Source organism: Ceratotherium simum, chromosome 33 (genome assembly GCF_057802395.1).
Source record: "Ceratotherium simum simum isolate JZ-2026a chromosome 33, ASM5780239v1, whole genome shotgun sequence".
Lineage (NCBI taxonomy): Eukaryota > Metazoa > Chordata > Mammalia > Perissodactyla > Rhinocerotidae > Ceratotherium > Ceratotherium simum.
The window spans coordinates 20,286,508-20,307,496 of NC_141932.1; the positions used below are offsets into that span (position 1 = coordinate 20,286,508).

At 46.1% G+C, this 20,989-nt stretch overlaps 1 long non-coding RNA gene across 1 annotated transcript in view; it reads right to left on the reverse strand.

Annotated features, from left to right (window-relative positions):
* Positions 1-369: 369 nt before the first annotated feature.
* LOC101395203 (uncharacterized) overlaps positions 370-20,989 on the reverse strand; it is a 44,057-nt gene continuing 23,437 nt past the window's right edge. The window contains exons 2-3 of the long non-coding RNA XR_015549507.1: positions 5,823-6,176; positions 370-962 (exon numbers count right to left, since the gene is read on the reverse strand). This is a non-coding gene — a long non-coding RNA (uncharacterized LOC101395203). The remainder of the gene's footprint in view (positions 963-5,822; positions 6,177-20,989) is intronic.

The following is a 20,989-nucleotide window of genomic DNA, read 5'->3' on the forward strand; positions in this document are numbered from 1 at the left end:
AAATACCCATCAAGTCAACCTTAGCTCCTTAAAGTGTGGGTCATGTGTGATCCCATGGGCGTCATTCTCAACTAGGACAATCAAGTCAAAGCCGTGGTTGTACCACCAATGTTTCCAATGATATCCTAGTAACAAGGAGGACAGAGTCTTACTGAACCTATGCAAATAACTCTCTTGCCATGGAAATAAGAATGCTCAAGAAGACTTTAGGAATTCCTTGAGAGGAATCAGACAAGGAGAGAAAGATCAGTATTGATGCCTGCATGGATGTCCTCCTCTCTATTCCCGTTATTGGTGTCACAGTTCTGGGCCATGCACACCTCGCCCAGAGGAGGGATAGAACTGAGATTCCTAAGAGCTTACCGTGGGCTCCCACTCCTCATTGCACAACCACTGCCCGTTCTTCCACTGAGGAGATGGTGCAACTGAGACCAACAGGAGCAGGGGACTGGAGTGGAATGTGACATTAAGCCAACAATAATGACAAACTCAGTTCACATTGTTGAGCATTTTTTGACTCCATGCAAGTCTTCCAAGGAATTTCCACCTTAATCATTGACTATTCAAAACAATTCTACTTAAAAAGTACATGATGTCCATCATTTTACAGATAAGAAAAAATCTACTTAGAGATTTTAACATAGAGGAGAGTAAGAGAGCCAGAGGGCCAGACTCATATTTCGCATTGAGCCTGTGGAGGTCACTTTTGCTGGAACTGAGCGGGTTGGAGACCTCACACTGATAATCCCTGGCATCATCCGTCCTGAGTCTATGGTGAGGGTGCTGTTGTCCTGAGACAGCGTCTTCCTCTTTATGAGCAGCAGACTCCGGTCAAAGAAGAATCACTGGATGGAGACGCCGGTGTTGTTTCTGAGGCACGTCAGGACAAGAGGGTCCTCATGTTCTGCGACTGGAGTCCTTATGTATTATGGTGACTCAGATGGAGGGCTTCGAGAATGGCACTGTGGAGAAACAGAGGAGGTGAGTGACTGAGCGTGGACCTGGGGCCTGGGGCCATGCTCCTTCCTCAGAGATCTCAGCCACTCATGAGGCCCCAGTGAGCTCTATAAATGTGACCCAGAGGATGGCCTCAACCTCTGCAGAAGGATAAGTGCCTTTGTTCAGGTGACCATCTGTAAGGAGAGGGCTGCACCACCCCTTTTGATCCAAAGATCACGTCAGGTTGACCCCTGACATGTCCCTTTAGACATCTCTGTAGCATCAGCACCAGAATTGTCTTCTCAATCCACATGTCTGACAATCTCATCATCAAGTGGAATTTTTTCCTCATGATCTGCCATTATTTTGTTCCTGGACCTTTCTCTGACTTCAGAAAAGATCAGGTCACATTTTCTATATACATTTCTGTGTGTGTTGGGGAAGGCAGGCTTGCCAGCCCTGTCTATGTCTGGAGCCAAGGGAACTTTTCATAAGCTGGGAAGGCATTTACTTCTTGTTAAATTATTGATTAGGGAATGAGGATGACCCTGGCCAGTCTTCACAATCTTAGGACCTGAAGAGCTTCTAATCTAAAGGATTCTCAATCTGAACAGGACTTTTATTTCCAAGTCTCTGGATTGAATATCACACTGAAGGAAATCTCTAGAGAGAAGTGGTTACCATTTTAACAAAAGACTGGCACTGTCAGGAACAGAAGGAAACTACTCAATATGACAAAGGTCATAAATGAAAAGCTCACAGCTAACATCATATTCAATGGTGAAACACTGAAAACTTTCCTCTAACATCATGAACAAGACAAGGATGCTGCTTGCACCACTTCTATTCAACAGAGCACAGAAGTCCTATCCAGAACAATGAGGCAAGAAGAAGAAACAAAAAGCATGCAATTTGGAAAGAAAGTAGAAAAATGATCATTTTCACCAGAAGACATAATCTTATATGTAGAAACCCCTAAAGATTCCACCCACACACAAAAATAACTGTTAGAACCAAAGAAGAAATTCAGCAAAGTTGCAGAAGACAAAATCAACACTCAAAATCATTTACATTTATATAGAATAACAATGAACAATATAAAAAAATTAAGATAACAATTCCATTTGCAATAGCATGAAAAAGAATAAAAGACTTAGGAATAAACTTAACCAAGGAGGTAAAAGATGCGTACACTGAAAACTACCAAATGTTCTGAAAGAAATTAAAGACGACACAAACAATGGCAAGACATCTATGTTCATGAAATGGAAGAATTAACACTGTTAAGATGATAATATACCCCAAACTATCTACATATATCATAAAATCCCTACTAAAATCCCAATGAAATTTTTTCAGAAATAGAAAAATCCAACCTAAAATTTAACTGACCCTAAACAGTTAAAACAATCTTTAAAAAGGAGAACAAAATTGACGACTCACACTTCCTGATTTCAATACTTACCGCAGAGGTAAAGAATCAAAATAGTGTGGCAGTGACAAAAGACAGACATAGATCACGGAATACAATGACACACAGAAATAATTTGTGTATCATATGATAAAATTTGATCATATGAACAGATGATTTTGACAAGGGAGCCAAGACCATTCAATGGAGAAAGGACAGTCTTTTCAACAGTGTTGGAAAGCTGGATATCCACATGCAGAAGTATGAAGTTGGATCATTGCCTTCCACCATATACAAAAATTAACTCAGATCAGATGCTAAAGTAATACCAAAAACTATAAAATTCTTAGGAGAAAATATAGGGGGAAAGCTTCATAACATTGGCTTTGGCAATGATATCTTAACTATGACACTAAGAACACAGGGGGAAAAAAGAAAGAATAGATAAAGTGGACCTGTCAAAATAAAAAATTTCAGTTCATTAGAGGAAACAATCAGGAAAGTAAAAGGTGACCTGTGGAAAGGGAGAAAATAATTTGCAAATTAACTACCAATAAGGGGTCAATATCCAGAATATACACAGAACACCTAAACTCAACAACAGCAAAACCAAATAACCTGATTGAAAAATGAGCAAAGTATTTGAATAGACATTGCTCCAAAGAAGATATATGAATGGCCAATAAGCACATGAAAAAATGTTCAACATCACTAATCATTAGGGAAACGCAAATCAAAACTATAATCAAATACCCCTTCATATCTATTAGAATGGCTACTTTCAAAAAAACAGAAAACAACAAATGCTGGAGAAAATAGGGAGAAATTGGAATCCTTGTGAGTTGTTGGCAGGGAGGTAAAATGGTGTAGTCCACCACGGGAAACGGTATGGCGATTTTTCAACAAATTTTACACAGAATACCTTATGACACATTAGTTCCAGGCTCTGACTGTTGATGGACCACATAAGGTGGTGTTCTGAGTCTCAGGTTCACATTCACACTACAGGGTCCTTATGCTCCATGGGGCTGGAGCTGTTGCTTGTGATGACAGGTGTGGGTAACTTCACTGTGCAGGGAACAGAGAGAACATTGCCCTGTGTGGTACCTGGTTCCTGCCAGGAATCTTCAATCAGAGTTGGCATCTCTCACCTCTCAGCCTACCTGAGTCCTTGAAAGAATAAAGGAGGTTTGTGTATCTGAAGACAAATTCATGATGATCTGAGTGCTCAGAGAACATAAGGCCGCCTGCTCTGTGTCTGGGAGAAAGCACAGCCTTTCTCAAGTGTCAATATGTTAGCAGGGTTTGGTCTTAAAAAGACATAGGATGGAGGTCAGGGTTACTGTCACTCTCCCACACTGCCCTCCATGTCTCTGCTGGTTCTTCACTGTCCAGCTGACTGCCTGGCCATCCAGGGATGGTTCCTTCCTGCCACACACACCTCCATCACCCAGCGAAGTGTATTTTCTCTGAGGCACCATGTTCAAGGTTCTCCTAGAGATGGGTAATGGTGAGTCTGGGACATGAGGCCCAGGAGCAAGAAGGGCAGTCAGGTGAGTGCTCAGGCCTCAGGGCAAACATGTGGATCAGATTCTCCCACGTGACTGCGACTGAAATGAGCCAGTGACCCAATAAATGACAGAGATAGTCCAAGGAATGATCCAGAACAGAGTGAGGGGACAGGCAGGAGCTGCCTGGCTTTGGCAGCAGAACCTGATCTCTCCCTCGGTCTTTAATGTCTCTTGTGTCTCTGCTGAGGGCAGGTGTGGACATGTGCAAATGCAGAAGGGGTGACTGATGGAAAGGTGGGAGCCTGAACTGGCTGCAAATCTGGCCCTCGTGGACCATTTGTGTTTGGTTGTTATGAGATAGAAATTTGAGGAGAAGTTAAAATTCTTCTATATGTGGAAATATGATTAATACTCCAATATCTCACCCAAACAGCAGGAAAGAATATTTCTCTAGAGAGCAGTAAAAGACCTGAGACATAGGCCTCAGCCCCTGCAGGGTCAGAGAACCCATTTGTGTGGCTAGAAGTCCAACGACTCTGCATCCAGCTTCCAGTCTCTGAAAAGATTTTGGAAGATTCATTCGTCCATTCATTCACCATTCATTCCTTCCTCCAACAAAAGCAATTGAGAGTGTGTTACAAGCGGGACCTGTGCTGTCTGCAGGGATAGAGGACTGAGACAGCAAAGTCTTTCCTTTCTACTCCAGTGGGAGTGACCCCAACACATCAGCAAACAAATAAATTATGTCAAGTCCAGTGCAGGGAGGTTGATCATCCACCTGAGGGGGCAGCCTGGACATTCCCTACACTGACTCTGATTGTTGATGCAGGTAATTTAGTTCTAGAGTATATGGTGATTAACTCTCCGTTTGCTCTCACTCCCCAGACCAGGATCTCTCCCTCTGAGCTGGGGACACGTAAGAAGAAAGGATCTGAACTGACAGCTGGTCTTGGGGTCCACAGACACCTAATAAGGCCTCCGAGTGAAGGAAAGGATGGGGCTGTGGCTGCAGATCATCCTAGTGTCTGCTGCTCATGGTCTGTGTGACCCTGATTCAGTGACTTTATCTCCCTTCGTCTCAGTTTCTCCTAAATGAAGTAGGATAAATATTTGACTTCCAAGTTGTCAGTGAATTAACCTTAAAATATTCATGGTACTTGACTGAAATCTTGCCAGAGAGAAGCTGCCCAAATAAATGGCCTTGTTATTGCTTGATTCCAAGAGAGAATGTCCCTGGGCCTGATCCCTGGTGGATGAGGAGCTGCCAGCAGCATCTTCTCTCCTCTGTTCCTCCCTCGGGACACTGACCTTCATCTGGAGTCTCCTACATCCCCCAGGGCAGTCAGTTAATGGCCTGGGGACCTTGTCCATCTGCGCTCTCCACGCTGAGTCTCAGGTGAAGGATCAGGCTCCACCCCTGCCCAGGTGTGGCTCTTGGGGCTGAGCCCTGGCCGGTGACCAGCTCAGAGGTCTTGGGACTCGGGCAACCAGGAAATCATTGCTCCCAGGAGGCCAAAACCCAACCCTGGCACAGGATCACTGGAGTCAGGACCCCTGGGACAGAGGTCTAGGCAGGCTCTTCCTGAGCTGAGCTTCTCTGTTAGGATCCCAGGAGGCCCCTCAGCCAGGACCTGACCAAGCCCTGCAGGGTCTTTCTCAGGGTCACCTTCCTGGGGATTGTCCCAAGGGCCTGGATTGAGACTGATCTCCTTCTGCTGAGTTACTCTCAACATCTGGTCCTTCTCTTTGCAGGGAATGTCTGCAGGGTCTGGATTCCAGGTAAGGAAATCCAATCTTTTAAAGTTTGTCTCCACTGTGTGTGTCCTGCACCAAATGCTCAAATCCCAACAATGGACCGAATGCAGAGAGGGATGTAGGCACAGTCCAGGCCTGTCAGTCCTGTGTGTATGAAGGAGAATTCACCCCACCCAACACCCAGAGGTCAGAGAGGAATCACTCACGGTGTACACAGAGCTGTCCAGTTCCTATATCACTTTTCAAATTTCTCTTAAAGGCTTGTATGGTGTAGTATCCTGAGTCCTTCTGGGTGACGTTCTGGAGCAGCAGGGATCCATTGGAGTATAGTTTCTCTCGACCATTGTATCTAGGGGTAATTTCTGATGTTTCTATTACATGTGATAGAATTATAAGTTTGTGGTCTACTTTGTCCCCTTTGCATCAGACATAGCTATAAAGATGCTGAGGCAGGTCAGAGACAAAGAGTAGAACATTCTGCCCCACAACAGCATTGGGTGGCACTGATTTGACAGTGAGTCAGGAAGTGGTGGGCGAGTTCCAGATGGTTAAGAATGAGACTAGGAGGGAAGAGAGAGAGATCAATCAATATTTGGACCTTGTTGAAAATAATAAGAATAATGAGAAGTTTTCACCGACTGAGGTCTATGGGGAAGCCATTCTGGGTCAAATCTGATTCAGAGTAAAACTTGTTTTTCCCAGAGCAGCCTGACTGTGGCGCTCTGCCCGTGCACTGTACCTCTGCTTCAAACATTCCCCAAAGCAAAGAATGCATCTTTAAAGACAGGGTGATGTCCCCTTTCTTGACTCCAGCCCCAGTACTTCTGGACCATAAGCTTTCTTCCAAGAGCACCAAGGACAAGTTGACCTGCTGTGTACGTGCTGAGCATCTCCTCGTGACTTTAAAAAACATTGCATTCCTGTCATACTTGATATATGTTCTTTGTTCTGAAGTGGTGTATAACCACACTCTGCCCCACGCTTCCCTGGAGCGCTTTTTTCCCTGGGGAAGAGAACACCTTCGGGTGGGTCCTCACACTATCTCCTTAAATACTTCTCTAATCTATAGATTGGTTATTGATTATTTACTTTGACAAGCTATGTATTGGGATGGAAAGATGAGGCCCTGGATCTTGAGCAGGTTTCTTCATCTCTTAGACTGTGTGTGTGTGTGTGTGTGTGTGTGTGTGTCTGTGTCTGTGTCTGTGTCTGTGTCTGCTGGTCAAGGTAAGCAGCATGACCACCATTACTTCAGCCCCTCTGAACTTGTTATATCCTCTGTTCCCAACACTCTTCCCAGGTGTCTGCCCAGCTCACTCCCTCACTGCCCTCAGAGCCCTGCTCACTCTCAGGGGCGTCCTTGGGAGATGCCTTCCCTGACCATCTGCTCTACATACCCCTGTCTTCACTGTCTGACCTTTGCCTGCTCTGTTCCCTTCATGGCACTGTCAGTCCCTGACATCACATTCTAGATCTCTTTGCTTATGTGTCCTCCTCCCCATGATATATGAGCTCCTGAGGGCAGGGACTTGTCTGATCTTGCTGTTCCCCCAATGCCTGGAACAGTCTGCAAAAACCTGTGGATGAGTGAATGTGCGTTCCCAGGGCCCTCCACTTCCTAGTGTTTGTTTGTTAATATCTGACAGTGGTGGTTAAGGACAATGTTTAGTGCCCCTGGTTATGTTATTTTTTTTGCTGTCACCTCACATAAATTATTATTATAATCAGTTTTCAAAATGCAATAGTCAGTGATGAATAACTTGAGAAATGAACAGTAATTGAGGTTTTCCTGGCCCTCACCAGTTCCAGTTCACTGAGGATTTCCTGTTCCTGAGCTTTCTCCCCTCATCCTACTCTGCTCCCGCGTCCTCTCACCTCAGGGCCAAACAGAAGTCTTCCATCCCGTCTCAGAGCCCTGTCCTCCCCAGAGACCTCAGCCAGTCTCTGTTCTCCCAACTCCCACCCACCCTCAGGGAATTGTCCCCTCTCACTTGCCAGCAGGAGCCCCTGTCAGGGGACACGCCCTCCATGGGCAGGGCCTGAAGGGGGCTCCATAGTGTCTGCTGCCTGCTCTGTCCCTCCCTCTGTAAGAAGAACTTTGCCTCCAGAAATGCTCACAGACTCTACTGTCCTTCCTTCTTCTGTGCTGAGCCTCCTCCCAGGGCAGGAGTCCTTGCCAAGTCACATGGGCTGGAGACAGGGCCTCAACCAAGAACCCTCCCTCTCTGTCCCCTCATTCCTGCCTCCCTCAGTCCCATCTTTCTCTTTCCATTCTATCTATATTTCTGTTCCTTTGGAACTGCTGAATCCTCCGCCTTCTTTAGCAGTGATTCTCATCCCCATACACACACACACACACCCTTCCATGGACAAGCACGAGCCTGGGGCATTGTGTCCTGGCTAGTCCCCAAAGCTCTGGGCCCAAGTGCACAGTCACGCTCTACCTCTCTGAGTTAGTTCTGGCTTTTCCCTTCATAGCAGGAGATGGGGGACTAATGAGAAACACTCATCACAGGTATGTCACCCCCACCGTGCGTCCGAATCACCTGAGGAACTTTATAAAGATTATGAATATTTTAGTGACACCTTAGAAAGGCTACTTTAGCAACTGCTCTGGTAACGTTGATGACCAGCCAAGCTGAGACCCCATGATGTGAGGGTGGGGCAGCCTCTCCCCATCTCCTGTGCACAGGGAGGGTCTGCAGATCTGTTAAGATATAGATTCTGGGGTGGACCTGAGAGTCTGCATCTAACAAGCTCTCAGGTGATGCTGATCACACTGGCCTGTAGAGCCCACTTTCAACAGCAAGGCCAATGGGGACCCCTGTCCCCTGAGAGGATAACCCACCCACCCCAGCATTGGTCTCTGCTGTATCCTGGCCTGGGGGTCTGTCAGCACCACACAGAGACCCAGGAGTCCCCAAACCAGGGGGATTATTTCCATTTGTGACACAAAAACCCATCTGAGCACCAGGGCCTTCCCTGTGTCCTCAAATGCTCTGGGAAGGTTGGATTTGCTTCCAGCAGGATGGTCACAGAGATGACTCTGGGGGTGAGAAAGGGGCAAGCTGAGTGATGACTGGTGAGCAGACCTGCCCTCCATCTCGAGGGTCACAAGACTGGCCTCTGCTTCCAGGGACAGAGACCGAGTATGGGTGTCTCAGATGGAGCTGCAGTTCCTGGGTGTGTAGGGGGAGGTTTCCTGTGTGTCCTGGGTGAGAGGATGGTAGTGGGAGGTCAGATGGCTGTGGGGTCCCTGGTCCTCAGGGGAAGTCTTTGGGGAGATCCTCCCTCTCCGTGTGTGTCTACTGAGCTGTGGCCCAGAGCCTGTCCATGTGCTCCCTGACCATCCTGGGGACCTCTGTCCTCTGCCTGGCTGACTTTCTTTTGGTCACCCCGCCTTCCCCTTAGGTGGTGTGAGGCTGGGACTTGGGAGCTACAAAGGGACCCCTGACAGAGCAGGGTGCTCTGAGGCCCTTAGAAGGGGCAGGTGAGACAGAGCAGCACATAGGAGGGACCCAGGAGGATCTGTTGGATAGAGGAATGGCAACCAGGCTCCTTCTCCACCTCCTTAGCCAAAGCCACATTCGTGACTTCATTTCCTGTGTGTTGTTTGTGTGTCCTAATGTCGCCCCCTGGAGGGCATGAGGAAACCTGTAGCCAATGTCAGAGCTGACCAGGCTCCCGAGCCTGTGACCTGGCCCTGAGCCCTGGACAGAGGTGGGCTCTGAACTCCAGGCTGAGGGGCCTTTCAGCCAGTGTTCTGTCACTGTGGGTCCCAAGCTTCCCGACTCCACCCCAGTGCAGGGTGAGCCCAAGGAGAAGACAGGCAATGTCCAATGGCCTCCTGATCCAGTGTCCTGTGCTGCCTTGTGGACATGCTGCCTCAGGAGGCGCTCTCTGCCCCTGAGGTTCAAAAGACAGACCCAGTGAGTGGTCTCTTGAGTTCTCGAGGCAGCTTAGGATGTCTCAAGGCCTAAAGGGCTGGACCCCAGAATGCCCTGTGTTTCTCCCATCACAGCACTGGGGCGTTGCATCTGAGTCATCTGCATCCCTGTCTGTCTTCTGCTCTAGGCCTCCCCACAGGGCCCAGGAGATAGAGCAGGTCCATGTGGAGACTCAGACAGGGAATCCTGTGGGTTCCTCTGTGAGGAGAAGGGAGGTCCCCATGGGCCCTTCAGCCCCTCTGAGATGGAAACAAACATGTCCTGCATTTCCTGTCCTATCCTGGATGGGAAATTCCCCCCATTCCCCTGGACACCTTTGGCTGGTGAGATGTCTCCAAGGGACCACAGCCAGTTGTCCCCACAGGCCAGGGACCTTGGGGACAGGGAGTCACCCTCTGACTTCCTTTGTGATCAGGGTAGAGCTCCAACCTCCCCTGGGTGCAACATTACCTAAGTAGAGTATCCAAAGTTTGTGTCAGGTCAGGTCTCTGTGAGAAGAAGAAGGACACAGGTTGCTGTCCCAGGGCCTCTGGGGAGAGGAGAAGTCACTCACAAGGTAGAGATGGGGAGGAGGTGTGATTTTCTAGGATGAATGGGGAATGACCCCTCTCTGTTAAAAGGCCCCTGTCATCCCTCCTGACTCTACAAGGGGCAAAGGCCCATCTCTGAGACAGCCACAGGCACTTGCTGGCCTCCTCCCATGCTGATGCCAATGCCCCTACGTCTACATGGAACATGCTCTGACCCACAAGTGTCACATGGGAGTGACAGGCTTCCAGTATGTGGTTTCTCTTATTCTTTTAACAGTGTTTATTAAGCACTGCACACAGACAAGGATGGCTAGGCATCTGGCCTGGCTCAGGTCTCATCCTTGCAGACATTGTGGCTGGAGTGGAGGCTTCTGTTCAGAGTTCCCCCTGGGCCCAAGGAAGGAACCTGATGTCCTCATGTCTCATTAGAGATTATTTGTGGTGGTCTGCACCCTGGCTCTGCCTCCTGCTCTCACTGCAGGCTCCTTATCAAACCTCTATCTCCCATCCTGGCGTTTCCTGAGAGCTCATCACCACCTCTCCGGCACAGGGGTCTGGATGCTCTTAGGTGCCATGCCAACCAAACCCTCCACCCACATGATGCTCCCAGCATCTGAGAGAAGGGCCAGGTGATGCGATCGAGGGGTCTTGTGGGAAAGTGCCTCCAAGGCTCGGAGATTACCACTGGTGGGGACTGGAGGGTCTGTCTGGTGGCACCATCTTAGAGGGTTATTACAGGGTCTAGACACATCCTGGAGCTGCCCATGAAAGCTGAGCACGGAGTCAGTGCTTTCCAGTAGATGTTTGGCTTCCAGAATTTTCTGATGTCCCTGGAAGCACCTAGAGGCAAAGAGCACAGGGTTCTGGTGACGGTTGGGAAGGAGCCATAAAGAGAGCTTGGGACTATCTGGCCATAGGCCTTGTACCTGCCCGTCAGTGCCCCGGGGCATGAGGACATCAGGGTGCCAGGACAGCCCAGAGCACCTCCGCCGTCTTAAGGACCACAGGATCTCCAGCCTTGGCTTGTCCTGCTGCAGGTCGCAGGCAGTGGGATCTGGGAGAGGGCCAGGAGCCATCTCTAGATTTGTATTTGAGATTCAAAGGGAAAAGAGGAGTAATTTCTACCAGGTCACAAAATTCTAGATAGCCTGTTGACAGAAGGACACTGTTTCATCATTGTGAAAATGAACAGAATGCACTGGATGCTCTTTTAAGGAAAACAACTATTTTAGTTTTATCAGTGACTGTGATGCATGTTTTATTCTCTAGTTCATTTTTAATGTCACATTTTGTAGTTTTTCTCTTAAGGAAATGGTGAAGGCTGACAAGGTTTCATGTTTTAGGACAAGAATGTGGATTCTATGTGGACTCTCATATGATTTTGAGCTTTCATGCTTTCCTATGGATCTTCTTTCAAGACTAATGCAATTTCTCTTTGTCCTTTTCTACTGGTCATCCTTGTGGAGACAGTGACAGTTGCCCATAAGAAGTGGAAAGCATCTGATACCAAAACAGGTGTCCCAATCCTTCTGGGTGATGATGACGGCACTCAAGTGGAGGTCTGTTCAAGGTGGGTGAAGGCAACTGTTTTGAGATCTCTTCTCTCAAAGCAAAGACCAGAAGTTACTTCTTGGACCTGTCACAGTGTTGGGATGCTTGAAGGACAGAAATAGAGGTCGGTAATTTCAGTATCAAATCCAAGAGTGGACAACAGATTTTGCCTAGAGTGTGAGAGTGGACGGCTGAATGGTGAGGACACTAAAAAGACTCCCCCAGAGAGGGAACATCAAAGGCTTCTGCGCTTCAGAGTGGGTCCTGGTTTTGGGGGCAGGGTGCTGTCAGCCCACGGGGCTGGGATTGAGGCCTTGACACTGGTCAGTCTCTGACAAAGTCCATTTCTTGGGTGTAGAATCATTCTTAAGGAATGATGCCAAGGTGTATGATTCTGAAAAAAGAGAGACTCCTATGATATAATTTTCTTCTTAATAAGGTATGTTTTCCTAATGATAGACATGACTTTGTATTCATAAAGCCGCCTATTAAGATGGTAAGAGCATCAGAGCAGACTGTCTAATGCCGGAGCAAACAGATTTATCATCTTGTGTTTTTTCATCATAATGTCTATACTATTTCCCTCATCTGACTTTGTAGTAGAACTCAGTGGTGTCATTTTGACTTGTGGTTGTATGCTTTAAAAAACCACAGCTTATGAGCTACAGGCAGCCATAATTTAATCACCCCTAAATATGCCTCCCACTGAACGCGAATGTGCCCTTTCTCCAAGGGCAGCCCTAACCTCTCAGCTCTCTTAGCCCCTTTTTGCTCTTCTTCCAGCAGGAACCATCCACTAGAAGGCACTCACGCTCCTCCTGGTGCTCCTGGGGACCTTTCCATCACCTGGGACAAATGTAACTGTTTCTACTGCCACAAGTCCCAGCCCCCAAAAACTCCTTAGATTTGGTCTGAGTAATGATCCTGAGACAGACATCAGGGACCCCAGGGAGGAACTTCCCATTGGAGGATGTGGGAGCGTGGACTGGTGACTTGGAGGCAATCCCAGGGCCCAAGTCATTGGAGAAGAAGATGGTTCCAGGCACAATGGGCAGTGAAGACTGGACACTCAGGGCCCAGATGCCCCTGTCCAGGTGTGGACACTGGGGAAAATGGCCATAAGCTTGTGGCCATGAAGGCCACAAGCCCATCTGTGCACGTGGCCCTTGGCGAGGCTGGTGTGGAACATTCCAGACTGGGCCTTCCATAGCAGGATACTGGTCCTCCCAGGAATTTCAATAGCCTTCCTACTGGGAAGAATCAGGAGAGATGTGTCATTTGCTGTGGCACAGCTTCTCTCAGTGGTGTCTGGGCTTCACCATAAACTCCAGATCAAGACCCAGGACGTGGGGAGTGTGAGGTCCTGCCCAACTCCACCTCTCAGGACACCATTGCTGGGCTGTCTGTGGGGAACTCAACCTCCCCTTCGCCTCCCTGCAGTGCAGGAAAGGGACCCCAGAGTCCCTTCATGTAGAGTTGGACACAAGTGAGTTTGGGCAGGTGGATTTGAGGAAAGGCCACTACTCCTGGAGGGAGGGGTGGTAGATGGTGGGCAGACAGGAGTGCACAGCCCTCTCAGGTGTTGCAGCCCAGTCATTTCCTCTGTAGAATCCAGCCTTTTCTCTGTCAACATTCAAAAACTTCCCAGTTCAGTGCTTCAGGCTGAGGTCCCTCAGTTCTGATCCCCGACCCCATTCTACATCAGCTCTCTGTCCCCATCACACTTGAGGAACTCTGTTTGACTGCTCAAGTTTCCTGATACCCCCAAGTCTTCAGAATGGTCAGTGCCCCCCTGTGCCCACCAGTCTGGAGGCTGAGTCCTGCCTTCCTGCTCAGCTGTGGGTCCAGGCTCTCAGGCTCCACCGTCCTGATTATCAATCATCTGCCAGGAGGTGGCAGCAGCTGAACAAAGGAGAGATGCAGGGACAATTGTGAGCCACCCTGTGTGTCTGCAAGTGGACCTCTGGGGGAGGAACCCAGGAAATGACTGAACTTCCTGCCAGTTTAGATGTGGGCTGTGTGTGCCCTGGGGATAGAGAATCCATGGGTATTTTCTTATTTTGTAGGACAGGCTTTTGAGTTTGGAATTATAGGCTTCCCTTGATGTCACTGTCAACCTCAATCCAACCCATTTGAGGCACAGACTGCAAATTCTGCACCTTGGAGCACGGTTGGTGTTGGAGCTGAGACACTGGCAGCCTGGCCCTGGGACTCTCTGTATGTGCAGGGCCCACATACAGAGGGATGTGTTCTCTTTTGGGAATAGTGGGCCTTCCTCCCTGGATATCAGTACCCAGATTTCTAATGTCCTCCGTCCTCCCAGTAGGCCCCCCACTCCTCTGAGGCACCTGAATTTGCCCCAGTCCCATCTCAACCCTCAGGACAGTCTCTGAGCTGACTGCCCCAGGGATACCGTGGGGGTCACTCACTCTCTTTGCTCTGCTCCTGATGCCTGCCTGGTGCTGTCCAGGATCCTGTAGGTTCCCTGAGGGGTGTGTGTGTGTGTGTGTGTGTGTGTGTGTGTGTATGTGTGTGTGCGTGATGTGTGTGTGAGATGGGCCCTTGCACACATGTGAAATCTCAAGGTGAGAGAATTGGATTGTCATTTAACAAATATTTATTTTGAATGCAAGGATTCATGGTTAGGTCTTCTACATCTAATAAACGAGAGTTCATATCACAGATTGGATCATTCTTCTTAATCTTCCTGTCTTCCCGATGTTAGAATGACACATCCATGCCCTTTGCCTGCACCTTGCAGCTCCTCCCACTAAAAGGAGAGCACATCTCCACCCCAGCCACATTTATCTCAGGCTTGGCCACAAGAACATGGAATCCAGGGATCTCCACTCTCAAAAAGCCCCCACGTAATTCTCAAGAAAGCTGAGAATATGAGAAGCATTTCTCTAAATAGTAGAATTTGAGAGATTCCACCAGTAGGACAGACCATTACCATATTGTAGGTTACAGAGATTTGCAAAATGGTATCTCCTTGTCCTAATCTATAAAACTAAACCAAAATACTCAAGAAATTATGTAATCAAATATGTAGGAGTACCAGGAGTCTTAGGAGATAAAAATATTACCTGTGGCTCTGAACCTCGTTCAAAAAATAGCAGAAAAGGATCATAGCTAAGTTACTGTTCTCCATCCTCCACACTGTGGACTTCAGAGAAGCATGTTATCACAGACTCCATCACTGTTTGAGGCAGATGGATCAACAGCTCACCTGTGTTTTGGACTAAAGGTAAGAACCAGTCCTTCAGGCTGTTGGAACGGGCCCTGCAAATGATCCTGGCAGGGCTGGCGTGTGTAAATAGCTACGCCAAAGGGAGTCTTCCTGGAGAAAACGCTCAGGAGATATTAGACTTCATGAACTTACAACAAAATTAATGGAAATGGGGATGTAGTCCAAGGAATGAATGGACCTGAAGACCCCCGCTCCCTACTCACACCCACACCCACCTCCCCTCAAAACTGGGAGCAGCTAGTGTGCCTGAAGCCTGGGGAGCAGATCATGCAGGGCCTTGGGGGCCACGTGATGGAGTCTGTGCTTTAGTCTGAGTGTGGTAGGAAGTCACTGAAGGTTTTGTGTATTTGCTGTTTGATTGATTTGTTTTCTGAGAGTGACAGATGTTTCCTCACAGCCCTCAGAGGGAACTGACCCTGTTGATACCTTTGATCTCAGACATCCAGCCTTCAGGACTATAAGACAATAAATTCCTGTTTGTTCTAAGCCACCTTTGTGATGGCAGCTGTAGCAAACTAACACACTACACTAAAAAAGTAAAAGTAAATAGATGAACTTAATTTGATTTTATTATATTTTATTTTGTACAAAATATTATAATTTCCACAAGTAATCAATATAAAATTATTAATGAGATATTTTGCACTCTGTTTTTCATTCTAAGTCTTTGAAATCTGGTGTGTGTTTTGCACTTACAGTACATGTCCACTTGGACTCGCCCCATTTCAAGTGCTCAGTAGTCACATGTGGGCAGTGGATCCTGCCTTGGACCATGATGAACTGAAGGGTCACCTGCCAGAACTCTCAGCTGCAGGTTCTCACCTGGACATGCATCTTGGGAGGATTCTCTCTCCATCATGAAAGCTGTTCTGGCTCCAATTGGAATATAATATCTGCTTTAAAGAGTTAATCCCTGAGAATGGGGAAAGCCATAAGGGCTTGGAAAAACATACAGGAGACACAATTACCCCCAAATTTGGTATTAGCCACACATGATCTTTGAAATCTCTCAAAGCAGGTAAGGCTTCAGAAGGAACCCAGCCCTTTACAACTACCCCTTTACTTTAAAACTTTAAAATCCAAAGTCTTTTACTCAAGAGTGAAGAAGAATATCTATTTCTCTATGTGGTAGGGTTTCAGGCACTCTGGTGTCTGAATTTTAGACCCAAACTTTATGAACTTTGGTCTTTATGAACTTTATGGGCACTTCCATGACCCCAGAGACTCTGAAACTTGAAGAAATGAAGACTTACCACAATGGGCTACATGAGAATTTGGAACATTGCCCTGAGCTATTGAGAGAAAGTTCTTGTGGTTCTCCAGTATCATGTCTCCATACAGGTTTGTCTGAGAGGGGTGCAGAAGCCATATCCACAGCCAGATCCTTGAAGGCTACTGGTCCCCCAAATTTAAACACATTCTTCAGTCATCCATCATCAATGCTTACGTCTCTAGGATGAAGTACATGAGCACTGAGAATAGAGGAGGGGCCTCAAACAATATGTGTGGGTCATTTCCTTCTGGATAAAGATTTTTGGAAAAATTGTATTTCTCAGGTGCTTTTGGTTTAAAAGAAAGGGGTACATCCCTGTTGCTTTAAAATCTGAAGGGAAAAAATACCCTGATTGTGGTCAGTTGGATTAAAACAATGTTTTGTTTGTACTGACGTTGTCTTTTTCCTTTAAATTCTTCAGTGCATTTTCTAATAACCAGGATTTTCTCTTACATAACCCTAATGAATTCATCAATAACAGGAAATGAACACAGATATAAATTACAATTTAATCCAAAGACTTCCTTCAAATTTTGCCAATTGTCCAAATAATACTTTTATAGCAAAAATTAAACAAAATTAAAGAAAACGAATTCCTTTTCCCTTTCCTTATTGTTCCAGGACCAGGTCCAGGCTGACATGCTACATTGAGGTGTCAGGTCTCTGGATCTCAGTCTGCTTTTGTTTCATGACCGTGATATTTTTGAAGAGCTCCCAGACAAGATTTTGTTGACTATCCCTGGTTGGGTTTGTCTGTTATTTCCTCATGAAGAGAATCAGCTTATGTATTTTGGGCAGAAACGCCACAGAAGTGATACTGTATTTTCTCTATGATATCAAGAGGTGCATAAAATGTATTTATCCCCTTATCATTTGGTTGAGATGGTATCTTCCAGGTTCTCCACCATAAATGTAACTAATAAGTTTTCTATACTTAGTACTTGATAAGCATTAAGCATTTAGATGTATTTTGGGGAGATATTTAGAGGCTGTGCTATGTGAATGTCCTGTCCCACCTCAGACTTGCACCCACTGGAGCAACATCCATCGGTGTTCTCGCCTAAATCAGTTACTACCATGATGGCTGTGGTTACTACCATGATTCTCTAATTATGTTGTTTCCTCTATATTTACTAGTTGACATTTCACTGTAGGGTCTAGCTTTCTCTTCACTCTGTTGGTTTGTCTACATCTCAAGGCTTGTTGATTAAAAAGCAGATTATCTGGGCTGGCCTGGTGGCGTAGTGGTTAAGTGCATGTGCTCCTCTGCGGCAGCCCGAGGGTTCACAGGTTTGGATCCTGGGGGCGCACCGCTGCACCGCTTGTCAAGCCATGCTGTGGCGGCGTCCCATATAAAGTAGAGGAAGACGGGCACGCCTGTTAGCCCAGGGCCAATCTTCCTCAGCAAAAAGAGGAGGATTGGCATTGGATGTTAGCTCAGGGCTAATCTTCCTCACAAAAAAAGTAATAAAATAAAAAGCTGACAATCTGTCCTGTTGCTTTACAGATACAAGGAATGCTTGGATTTTATTGTTCTTACATTTTTTTACCTGTGTCCACATGGCCCTGCTGGTTAAAAATAGGAGAAATGGGCCCCAACCCACCTTGTTTGTTTAAGTTTATCAACAATTATACATATCTAGTCGTTGGCTTAAAAATAAATGAAAATGCTCTGATCTGGTGTGATTGGCTTCACAAATTTTAAGCATCTAGACCAGACTCTATATGCTTAATAAGTTATAGATAGCTTAAGAGAAAAGACAAAGGGCTTCCTTCTCTGCAGAAAATAGAACATTCGAGTATAAGCAATACCCAAACACAGCCCATAGTCATCCTTCACTAGTCCTTTCATGGCTATGGAAGCCATTCTGGTTCTGCTCCATCCTGGGTGGGCAGTCTCATGCCCACATCTGAAATACTGACCTGATCCACCAGGGGGATCTCAAAGTCATGGAAGGGATTTCATGAGAAGCCTGTGCCCATGAGGGCCTAGCAAAGCCCTTGTCCAGGGATCTCTGAGATTAGCCCTCTGTGGTGGAAGATGAGGTGCTTTGGCCTGCAGTTGACTGCTCTCAGATAAACACCACAGTTAAACAAAAAAAACTATCAGGATGCTTAAAATAACTGTGATTAACTTTTCATTGAAAATATTCAAAAGTGAGAAATCTGATGATGGTTCATTACCAAAATAACGCAACTGACTGGGAAATGTGGTTGATTGAGTGGCATACAAAACAGTAAAGGATTTTAAGAGTCAACATTGGAAGGAACATGATGTAAGAACTTAACCCTTTCAAGGGTAAGAAGGTTTGGTTTCTTAAAAATCAAGGAAGTGATAAAGTCAACATAAAGCACAGAGAACAATTCTGACAGGACATAGAATCTTACCTTCTAGAGAGATTGAAGAGAAGGTAGTGAAAACTTTTTAAAACCTATCATTAAGAGCTGACCAGTAATCCAGGAAAATTTTGTTCTCTTAGAAAGAAAACCAAATATCAGTACAATATTGCTCACCAAAGCCCCATTTAAAAAAACTCTTATACATAAATCTGTCAAATCTGGGCCAGCTATGACCAGGACAAACAAAATTCACTTTCTGTGAACCTTTTACCAGTCTATGTCTATTCAGGTTTTGTCCTACCCTCTCCTCTTCCTCATTCTGGAACAACCTATCATTTCATGTTAGGACCAAACGACTCTCTTTTTCCTTAACGAAATCTCATCCTGCATATCTTCCACACACACTATTGTTCTCTGTTATATTTTCTCCTACTAGAGTCTCATTCATATGGATGGGTTATAATCTTAACCACAGAAATGTCTACTTCACAGAGAAAACTAGGAGGTGGACCATTGTGAACCATCTATCATGCCCCAGCATTTTGTAGCAGAACATATGCATATACATCCCACACACTGCTATAACCCTAGAAGTCCTTCCAGTAACACTCTCAATGTGAAAGAATGAACATTCACTAGCACACACAAAAATATTTATACCTTAAAAATTATTCTTGGTAATTAATATTTCACTGCGTTAACTTAGAATCGATCTAGGTATTTAATGAGTAGCAAATAATTAACTTAATTTAGCATTGTGTAAGGTTTTAAGTTACCAAGAATGTTGAAAATTATCTTCACGGTGACATACAACAAGATACCATTACTGTTGAAATAAAGTTTTGTCAGAATCCATTCACTTTCCTTAATTTATGGGCATTTTAGGAATATTCATTTATTTTTCTCCAGAGTGCTCACAATAGAGACCCTTGGAGGGATTTTAGAAGCTCATCTAGTAACATCAACCAAAGGTGGGAAAATATTACACATACCTAACATACATACTGTTAAAGTCATTAAACAAACCACCAAGAGATTGAGGTGACTCTAATGGTTCAGTGGCCTACACAAGCAACCTAGAATCTAAGATAGGTCAGTGCCATACATCCCTAAAAGGGAAACTGAAGAACAACCAATCACAGACAGCCAACTAGGTTTGCCCAAATAAGACAAAATCTTGAGCTCTAGCCACTCAAATAATGTCCTTGTTTGGCTTCCAAGTCTTTCTATAAAACCTTTGCCCTGGCTCCCTCCTTGGAGCACTCCTGACAGTCTTTGCTTTGGCTCTGCTCAATTTGAATTACTGTATGCCCAAGTCTGGAAAATATAAATGTGATTCAGTTGACCTTTTCCCAGTTCTTACACATATAATTGTAGAGACAGACACAAAAGTAGAGAGCTTAGAGCTTCTATTCAACAAAGACAACTTCTTAGATCATAGAAATTGCTGGCTCTGACCCTTACACCATCTTGATGTCCTGACCAGGATTGGGTATCTGGGGATTAGGCAAGTTGACTTAACCTGCTCAACAGGAAGCCTGAAGCATTCTCACCAATATTTGTGGGAGGGACGCAAAAGCTATCCTCAGCCCTCATGTGTCAGCCCATGAGGCTCTGGATGAAGTATTGGGAGGGGACTCAGGAGAGACCAGGCAGCCATCTCAGTGTCTCCACAACCCATCCAAAGGACAAAATATCTAGCCAGCTTCCGTGGTTGCACAAAGAGTCCCCAAGCCCCTCAAACAACCGTAATGGGAGTAGCGGGCCCCAGAGGTTCTCTTCAGTTGAGGAGCCCTAGCAGGAAGGAAGAGGTCTGAGAGGCATGGATAGAGGGCTAGAGAGGGTGAACTAGTTGAAGGAGGATAGATCAAAGGATCCAAGGGAGCTAAATGGAAGGTCAAGGTCAAAACAGGAGAAAGGAGGAATAAGATGTAATGCCCAGCGAGGACATTTTTAGATGAGCTAGATTGGAGAATTTCCAACTTTCCAAAAGCCATTAAATTTCTCAATGGTCTTTCAGAAAACCTGGCCATTCCAGAAGATATTAAACTGAATGAATGAAGCATATGGTCAGGGGGGCAAGAGGAAGTAAAATGAAAGTGCCTGTGGGATGAACATACTGTAAGGAAAACTTGAAAGGGGCAAGAAAATTGCCCCACAGGATTAGTTTCCTCCCATGCACAATCCCCGTGTCCTAGCTAGAGGAGAGGGAGCCTCTTTGGAGCATGTGAGTGCTGCAAGGTTGCTGGAAAGGGAAACAGAGACCTCCTTATTGCTTCTCAGAAGATCCACCAACTGTAGGACCCAGAACCAGATGGTGCACACTCTGTACTCTCTCTCCTTCCCTGGCCTATCTGAGAGATGCACTATCAGTTTTACCATTGCCATGGAAGGTAGGGTCATTGGTCCTTGCCTTGTGTTGTTGAGAAATGCCATAATTCTCTTAGACCACTGATTCAAACATAAACTGTCTGAGAAACTG